This window comes from Dama dama, chromosome 20 (assembly GCF_033118175.1).
Source record: "Dama dama isolate Ldn47 chromosome 20, ASM3311817v1, whole genome shotgun sequence".
Classification (NCBI taxonomy): domain Eukaryota; kingdom Metazoa; phylum Chordata; class Mammalia; order Artiodactyla; family Cervidae; genus Dama; species Dama dama.
The window spans coordinates 10,811,200-10,821,774 of NC_083700.1; positions in this window are offsets into that span (position 1 = coordinate 10,811,200).

Here is a 10,575-nt window from a genome sequence, read left to right on the forward strand (position 1 = left end):
TGGCCACCTGATGCAAAGAGCTGACTCAATGGAAAAGACCCTGGTGCTGGGAAAGATTGAAGGCAGGAGGAGAAGGGGATGACAGAGGATGAGATGATTGGATGGCATGACTGACTCAGTGGAGATGAGTTTGAGTAAACTCCGAGAGTTGGTGATGGACAGCGAGGTCTGGTGTGCTGCAGTCCATGTGGTCGCAAAGAGTGGAACACGACTGAACGACTCTACGGAGCTGTTTCTAGAAAGTTGTCCATTTCTTCTACGTTGTCAAATATTTTTATATATAATTAATTGTTTATAGTATTCTCTTATTTCTGTGGTTATCAGTCAGATTTGAGTTCTTTCTCTTTTCTTCTTGGTGAACCTGGCCAGGAGGTTGTCAGTATTTTTTTACCCTTTCAAAGAACCAGTTCTTGGTTTTGTTGATTTTTTTCTCTCATTTTTAACATCTATTATATTTATTTCCCCCCTGATATTTATTATTTCCTTCCTTCTGCTAAGTTTAAGTTTTGCTTGTTCTTTTTTCCAATTACTTTTGGTAGTAGGTTAGGTTTTTTTACTTGATATTTTTCTTGTTTTTTGTTTATTTTTGTTTTATTAAAACCCATATCACTATGAACTTCCCTCTAAGAATTTCTTTTGCTGCATCTCATAGAATTTTGTAGGTTGTGCTTTCATTGTCATTTGTCTCAAAGTATTTTTAATTACCTTTTTGGATTCCTCATTAACCCATTGCTTTTTTTAGTAAATATTATTTAGTCTTCATATATTCATTTTTTCTCATTTCTTTTCCTGTGATTGATTTCTAGTTTCATGCCTTTATGGTCAGAGATGCTTAAAATAATTTCTCTACCCTTAATTTGATTGAGGTTAGTTTTGTGCTCTAAGATGAGGTCAGGCCTGGAGAACGTTTCATGTGAACTTGGAAAAAATGTGTATTCTAGCTTTTTTTTTGGATGTAGTGTCCTGAAAATATCAATTAAGTCTAAATGTTTTGTTGTATCATTTAGGACCTCTGTTGCCTTATTGATTCTTGTCTGAAAGATCTACCTTTTGATGTGAGTGGGGTGTTGAAGTCTCCTACTATTATTGTATTCCATCAGTTTCTCCCTTTATGTCTGTTAGCATTTGTATTTGCTTAGTTGCTAAGTCATGTCCAACTCTTTGTGAACCTATGAACTGTAGCTTGCCAGGCTCCTCTGTCCACGGGATTCTCTGGGCAAGAATATTGGAGTGGATAGCCATTCCCTTCTTCAGGGTATCTTCCTGACCCAGGGATCGAACCTACATCTCCCGCATTGCTGGTAGATTCTTTACCAGCTGAGCCACGAGGGAAGCCCACTTCTATATTAGATGCATATATATTGATGAGTGTAAAATCTTCTTTTTGTATTGATCATTTTATAATTATGTAGTATCCTTCTTTATTTTTCTTCATAGCTTTTTCTTTAACATTTGTTTTGTCTAGTATTAGTATTGCAATTTCTCCTTTCTTGTCATTTCTGTTCTCATGAAATATCTTTCTCCAGCTCCTCACTTGAAATCCATATATGTCCCTTGCCCTAAAGTGGGTCTCTTGCAGGCAGGACTTTATAGGCTCTTATTTTTTACCCAGTCTGTCACTCTATGTCTTTTGATTGGAGCATTTAGTCCTTTGACATTTAAGGTAGCAACCCAATCCAGTATTCTTGCCTAGAGAATTCTACGGAAGAGGAACCTGGTGGACTATATAGTCCATGGTGTCACAAGAGTTGGACACAACTAAGTGACTAACACTTCCTCTTTCACTGATACATATATATTTATTGTCATTTCAAACCTTGTTTCTCAGTTGATTCTTTGTTTCATCTTTGTTCCTTTCTTTTTTTTTTTCTGCTTTTCTTTTTGTGGCTTGAAATTTTTCCTTTAATTTTATGCTTGTGCTCTCTTCGGTTTTTTGTGAATTTATTGTATATTTTTTATTTGTGGTTGCCCTGTTTCTCAAATATGTTAACCCCTTCCTATATGTGCTTGCTTTAGACTAATAGTCATATAGGCTCAAGCACATTCTAAAAAAAAAGAAAAAGAATCTGCGTTTTGTTATTCTTCTTCCCCACCTTTTATAATTTTGATGTTCCCTTTTATATCTTCAAGTTTATTCTTTTGCCATTCCTTGTGTTTATCATTGCTTTCACAAATAGTTTTTCCTCTTTTTGATCTGTATACTGGTTAATTTAAGTGATTTACTTTTCAATTTCTTCCTTCCTATTCCTTCTTGATTCTTTTCTATTCCGAGATGACCTTTAAATACTTCTCTTAGAAGTATTGTTTTAGTTTTTGTTTGTCTTAGAAATTCTTTATTTCTTCTCCTATTCTAAGTGATAATCTTATTAAGTAAGAGTATTCTAGGTTGCAGATTTCTCTCTTTCAAGATTTTGAATATATTTTGTTAGAGAAATATTTTATTGCAGCGTTTTGTTAATACATATTAAAGGAGAGAAAAGAAATAATCATCTTGATAGATTCAAAAAAATGTATTTGAATAAATTTAATCCTGAATGACCAAACAATCTTGAAAAAGAACAAAGCTGAAGGACTCACACTTTCTGATTTCAAAACTTACTACAAAGCTACAATAATCAAAATAGTGTGGCAGGGGCATACGATAGACGTAGAGACCTGTGGAATAAAACAGATAGACCAGATCAAACCCTCAAATATATGGACAAATGATTTTTAACAAGGCTGCCAAGAACATGCAATAGGGGAAGAACAGTCTTTTCAACAAATGGTGCTGGGAAAGCTAGATATCCATATGCAAAAGAATGAAGGTGAATCTTGCCTTAAACAATATACAATAGTCAACACAAATGTATCAAAGAGATAAATATCAAAGCTAAGAATATAAAACTCTTAGAAGAAAACAGAGGGGAAAGCCTTCATAATGTTGGATTTGGCAATGATTTCTTGAATATGACACCAAAAGTATAGGCAACAAAAGGAAAAAAAGATAGATAAATCAATTTTCATTTGAACTAAAAACTTTCATACATCAAATGATACTACAGCATGGAAGCATATACACTATTTGTAAAATATATAACTGATGGGAATTTGCTATTTGACTCAAGGAACTAAAACCGGGGCTCTGTAACAACCTAGAGGGTGGGAAGAGGCGGGAGGTGGGAGGGAAGTTAGAGAGAGAAGACACATGTATACCTGTGACTGACTCATGTTGATGTGTGGCCAAGGCCAACACAGTATTATAAAGCAATTTTCCTTCAATTAAAAATAAATAAGTAAAATAAAGATACTATTAAGTAACACAACTCCAAAATGGAAGAAAATATTTACAGATCATATATCTGGTAAGTGATTAAGATCTAAAATACATAAAGAGCTCTTAAAAAAATAAAATAAAATACATAAAGAACTCTTATAACTCAATAACAACAAAAAATTTAAGGCTTGAGTAGACAAAATACTTGAATAGACATTTCTCCAAAGAAAAATTACTAATGGCTAATAAGCACATGGAAAGATGTTCAACATCACTAATCATTAAAGAAATACAAATCAAAACGACAATGAGATATTACTTAACATCCATTAGGATGGCTATCATCAAAAAAAAAGAAAGAACAAACTTTGACAGGGATGTGGAGAAATTGAAACTCTTGCATATTGCTGGTGTGAATGTAGAATGGTGTATAAAACACCATGGGAAACAGTTTAGGAAAAAAGCTAAATATAGAATTATTGTATGAAAGGAAACACTCAAACAGACACTTATGCTCCAATGTTCACTGTAGCATTATTCACAATACAGATTTCCCCTGGCTATGCAAAACTAGAGTATCCCTACGAAACCTTTTGTAAGCAGAGAGAGCATAAAGCAAAGAAGCAATTGCTTTAGGAAACATCTTATTAACAAAATAAATCAAGATAAATCACAGAAACCTACAGACACAGCTCAAAGTTACAGCAGCTTGATGTTGATATGCCAAGTAGTTCCAGGGGAAGAAGCTTGGTGGCGTCACTCTCAATGCACAGGATGTATATTGCGTCTGTAAAAGTTCTTGCAAAACAAATGTTCAATACTATTTTTGCTTTTTGCCTTTATTCACAAATGCAAAAATCATCTTTGAATTTCTTTCAGTTAGCGAAAACAGGTACTAATGTAGGTCTTTCACAGAAACAAAGTGGATCTTTCAAAAGCAGGGGATATGAAAAAATATCCATAAGCAGATGAATAAATGAAAAAATGTAGTATATATGTTACAGGGAAGAATGGACTCCATGTTGGATTTGTTTGTTTTTTTTCTTTGTTTTCCATTGCTTTTGTTCACTGAAAGGATACTGTACATACAGAATGACCTGTCTCAGAGAACCCTGCCCCTCTGCTTGAATGTCAAACCAAAATGTCTATGTTCAGGACCCTGTCCACCTGTGGATGGCTACAGGAAGGAAGAAATTAACACACCTCCTCCCAAGGCTAGCCATTCCAGGAAATATCTGTAAGATTAATGGCCTTTTTAATTTTATCTCCTCACCTCTCCCACTCTCTGATCTATAAAAAAGCCTGGCATCCAGACCCCAATAAAATGGCTATTTTGAGACTTTAGTCTGCCCCTCTCTCATTCAGCTGGCTTTCCAAATAAAGTTGTATTCCTTGTTTCAACATCTTGTCTCTTGATTAATTGACCTGTTGTTTGACAAGTAGAGTGATGGAATATTATTCAGCCATAAAAAATAGAACAAAATTCTGATACATGCTCCAACATGGATGAATCTTAAAGTCTTAAAATCTTAATCTATGCAAGAAAGAAAATTCATAGAAATGGAACATAGATTAGAGGTTGGTAGAGGTTGAAGGACAAGGTAAGCAAGGAATCATTGCTTAACAGTTCCAGAGATTCAGTCTGGAGTAACGAAATATTCTGCACCCAGTTCCAATGTTGATGGGGCAGGGGTTGGGGGGAGGGTTCACACCAATAAGGAATTCTCCCATACTAATGGTGAGTGGTGAGCAGCCGAGAGGAGATACCCCATGTCCAAGGTCAGAGAAACCCCAGTAAGATGGTAGGCCCTGGGAGAGGGCATCAGAGGACAGACAGACTGAAACTACAGTCACAGAAAAGTAACGAATCTAAACACATGAACAAGAACCTTGTCTAACTCAATGAAACTATGAGCCATGCAGTGTAGGGCACCCAAGACGGACGGATCATGGTAGAGAGTTCTGACAAAATGAGATCCACTGGAGAAAGGAATGGCAAACCACTTCAGTATTTTTGCCTTGAGAACCCCATGAACAGTGTGAAAAGGCAAAAAGATAGGACACTGAAAGATGAACTCCCCAGGTCAGTAGGTGCCCTATATGCTCCTGAAGATCAGTGGAGAAAAAACTCCAGAGAGAATGAGGAGACAGAGCCAAAGCAAAAACAACACTCAGTTGTGGATGTGACTAGAGATGGAAGCAAAGTCCAATGCTGTAAAGAGCAATATTGCATAGGAACCTGGAATGTTAGGTCCTTGAATCAAGACAAATTGGAAGTGGTCAAACACTTCCACTTCCATCTCCAGTGGAGATGGCAAGAAATCGATATTTTAGGAATCAATGAACTATAATGGGCTGGAATGAGTGAATTTAACTCAGATTACCATTATATCTACTACTGTGGGCAAAAATCCCTTAGAAGAAATGGAGTAGCCATCATAGTCAACAAAAGGGTCTGAAATGCAGTACTTGGATGCAATCTCAAAAATGACAGAATAGGCTGATTCATGTCAATGAACGACAAAACCCACTGTAATGTTGCGAAGTAATTAGCCTCCAACTAATAAAAATAATTGAAAAAAAAAAAGAAAAAAAAATGACAGAATGATCTCTGTTCATTTTCAAGGCAAACCATTCAATATCATGGTAATCCAAGTATATTACCTGCCCAGTAACACTGAAGAAGATGAAGTTGAACAGTTCTAAGAAGACCTACAAGGCCTTTTAGAACGAACACACAACAAAGATGTCCTTTTCATTATAGGGGACTGGTATGCAAAAGTAGGAAGTCAAGAAACACCTTGAGTAACAGGCAAATTTGGCCTTGGAGTACGGAATGAAGCAGGGCAAAGGCCAGGAGAACACACTGGTCATAGCAAACACCCTCTTCCAACAACACAAGAGAAGACTCTACACATGGACATCACCAGATGGTCAACACGAAAATCAGATTGATTATATTCTTTGCAGCCAAAGATGGGGAAACTCTATACAATCAGCAAAAACAAGACTGGGACTGACTGTGGCTCAGGTCATGAACTCCTTATTACCAAATTCAGACTTAAATGGAATAAAGTGGGAAAACCACTAGACCATTCAGGTGTGACCTAAATCAAATCTCTTACAATCATACAGTGGAAGTGAAAAATAGATTTAAGGGACTAGATCTGATAGACAGAGTGCTTGATGAACTATGGATGGAGGTTCATGACATTGTACAGCAGACAGGGATCAAGACCATCCCCAAGAAAAAGAAAAGCAAAAAAGCAAAATGGCTGTCTGAGGAGGCCTTACAAATAGCTGTGAAAAGAAGAGAAGCGAAAAGCAAAGGAGAAAAGGAAAGATATTCCTATTTGAATGCAGAGTTCCAAAGAATAGCAAGGAGAGATAAGAAAGCCTTCCTCAGTGATCAGTGTAAAGAAATAGAGGAAAACAACAGAATGGAAATGACTAGAGATCTCTTCAAGAAAACTAGAGATACCAAGGGAACATTTCATGCAAAGATGGGCTCAATAAAGGACAGAAATAGTATGGACCTAACAGAAACAGAAGATATTAAGAAGAGGGGGCAAAAATACACAGAAGAACTGTACAAAAAAGATCTTCAAGACCCAGATAATCACAATGGTGTGATCACTCCCACTCACCTAGAGCCAGACATCCTGGAATGTGAAGTCAAGTGGGCCTTAGAAAGCATCACTATGAACAAAGCTAGTGGAGGTGATGGAATTCCAGTTGAGCTACTTCAAATCCTGAAAGATTATGCTGTGAAGGTGCTGCACTCAATATGCCAGCAAATTTGGAAAATTCAGCAGTGGCCACAGGACTGGAAAAGGTCAATTTTCATCCCAATCCCAAAGAAAGTCAATGCCAAAGAATGCTCAAACTACCACACAATTGCACTCATCTCACACACTAGTAAATTAATGCTCAAAATTCTCCAAGCCAGGCTTCAACAATACGTGAACCATGAAATTCCAGAAGTTCAAGCTGGTTTTAGAAAAGGCAGAGGAACCAGAGATCAAATTGCCAACATCTGATGGATCATTAAAAAAGCAATAGAGTTCCAGAAAAATATCTATTTCTGCTTTATTGACTATGCCAAAGCCTTTGACTGTGTGGATCACAACGAACTGTGGAAAATTCTTTAAGAGATGGGAATACCAGACCACCTGACCTGCCTCTTGAGCAATCTGTATGCAGATCAAGAAGCAATAGTTAGAACTGGACATGGAACAATAGACTGGTTCCAAATAGGAAAAGGAGTACTTCAAGGCTATATATTGTTACCATGCTTATTTAACTTATATGCAGAGTACATCATGAGAAACAGTGGACTGGATGAAGCACAAGCTGGAATCAAGATTGCCGGGAGAAATATCAATAACCTCAGATATGCAGATGATACCACCCTTATGGCAGAAAGTGAAGAAGAACTAAAGAGCCTCTTGATGAAAGTGAAAGAGGAGAGTGAAAAAGTTGGCTTAAAGCTCAACATTCAGAAAACTAAGATCATGGCATCCAGTCCCATCACTTCTTGGCAAATAGATGGGGAAACAGTGGCAGACTTTATTTTGGGGGGCTCCAAAGTCACTGCAGATGGTGACTGCAGCCATGAAATTAAAAGACGCTTACTCCTTGGAAGGAAAGTTATGATCAACCTAGACAGCATATTAAAAAGCAGAGACATTACTTTGCCAACAAAGATCCATCTAGTCAAAGTTTTTCCAGCAGTCATGTATTGATGTGAGAGTTGGGCTATAAAGAAAGCTGAGCACCAAAGAATTGATGCTTTTGAACTATGATGTTGGAGAAGACTTTTGTGAGTCCCCTGGACTGCAAGGAGATCCAACCAGTTCATCCTAAAGGAAATCAGTCCTGAGTGTTCATTGGAAGGACTGATGTTGAAGCTGAAACTCCAATACTTTGGCCACCAGGTTCAAAGATCTGACTCACTGGAAAAGACCCTGATGCTGGGAAAGATTGAAGGTGGAGGAGAAGGGGATGATAGACGATGAGACAGTTGGATGGCATCACCGACTCAGTGGAGTTGAGTTTGAGTAAACTCCAGGAGTTGGTGATGGACAGTAAGGCCTGGCGTGCTGCAGTCCATGGAGTCTCAAAGAGTCGGACACGACTGAGCGACTGAACTGAACTGAATGGAGAATTCCATTAGTGGTAGCCTATAATACAACCCAATTTGGACACTCTCTGCCTAGAAATAACATCAGGTTCCGTAGGTTAAGGGTTTGTTACTGAACCAAACTTCAGTCCACTCGCCTATGCAAAGTAAACCAGCCTACTGATACTGGGCTATGCTGAAGGAAAGTACAGTGTTTTTTGTAGCTGCCAAACAAAGAGTGCAGACAACTGATGCTCAGAAAACCTGAAGTCCCTCATGGCTCTCAGGGAACCTTTTTAAAGGGCAGAGTGATGGAAGGGATTCACAGGTTGTATGATCACCTCATGCACAATTCTGACTGGTTAATGGTGAATAATAGGGTGTCACCAGTGTTAACATCGTAAGTCCTCAGACTCCAGCCAGTCTGGGGGCTCATTGTCATTATCTAGTTAGCTTCTTCAGTTTGGTGAGGGTTTTAGTATCTGTCACACAACTGGGGAATGTGCATCAGACACTATCTATGTCCTTCAGGGAAGAGCTCAACATTCTGTGACTGCTTTGTGGCTGATTCGGTTTGATTCATTACCAGTTTTCCTGGCCCAAATCTTTGTTGTTGTTGTTACTTCATATTCACATCAATTCAATCAATTCTTGAGCTCATCTTTTGTGACTCAGGGGAGACCTTGGAGAATTAAACTTTTCTACAAAAAAAGAGGCAGGCAGAAGCCATGGGATGGGAGGGTGAGTCTGGGGAAGGCTCCATAGGGTCCTGCTTGGTTACAGGTTCAGTCCCACAAGACTGCCCCCACCCCACACCACCACCTCAGATGCCAGTCACAAGTGCAGGGTGTCACTTGGGCTTTTGACCTACCAGCTACATATCAGAGTTTCCAATGAACACTTCCTCAGGCTTTGGCCACCTGATGCAAAGAGTCAATTCATCAGGAAAGACCTTGATGCTGGAAAAACTTGAGGGCAGGAGGAAAAGGGGTTGACAGAGGATGAGATGGTTAGATGGCATCTCTGACTCAATGGACATGAGTTTGGGCAAACTCCAGAAAATACTGAAGGACAGGGAAGCCTAGAGTGCTCTAGTCCATGGGGTCACACAGGCTCGGATATGACTTAATGACTGAACAACAAAAGTGATTTCAGAAATTGAAGACAAGGGATCAAATAGTATAGCAAAAGATGTTTGCATTATTCTAATAGCTCAGGAAATTCTGAAGATTTTGAGAGCTGTGAGCCAGGAATTGTGGACCAAGACCGAATATATGTGAAATAGATATATCTCACATATATTTGGTCATCTGAATGATACAGTTGAATCACAATATTGAAGGCAATTAAACATTTTGGAAATGTATAATGTTGGAAGTTGCAAAACACGTTTTTGTTTTTTTTTTTTTATGTTACTGAGACAGTTAAAACAGTAAGTTTTGGATTACATAACCACAATATACAATCTAGGTTGAATCGACTTAAAAAAATGCAGAACATGAGAGTTGCAAGTTAAGTTTTATTTGTTGCAAAAATGAGGACTGCAGCCCAGGAGACAGCACCTCAGATAGCTCTGAGAAACTGTTCCAAAGAGGCAGGGGAAGAAGGTATGCATGTGGTTTCGGTGAAGGAGAAATACATGCAATCAAGCATGTATTTTCCCAGAAGGTTTCTGCTAGTCTGGTGAAACTTTCTGCTAACTGGATTTGTCAATCCAATGAGTCAGTCCAAAATCCTGGATTGACATCAAGGAACAGTTGTCACCAGGAAGGATTTTAGTGTTTTTCTAGATATAAGGAGATACAAGAATCGGGCTCATAAAACTGACTCCTGAAAATATCTAACTGTTAGAGTAAACTCGCTGACTGAAACCACCCACCCTGGCCAGGCACCATAGTAACCATTTGCATGAGTTATTTTACAACAGGAGGTCTTGGCAAGGAATACAGAACTAGTAAGCCACCACCAACCAGAAGAGTTTGGCAAAGGTCAAAGGAGATGCCATGTGTCCCACCACCTCCCAGAATCCTTCTCACTGACATCCTTCTTGGCCGCATAACATGTGTGCCACCAGGATGGACCCTGAATCAGACTGATTGGCTAGAAACAACCCAGAAACTCACCCCATCACCATAAAACCCAGGACTGCAAACCACATGGCAGAGCTGTCCTCTCAGGTCCCCTCACCCTCCTGCTC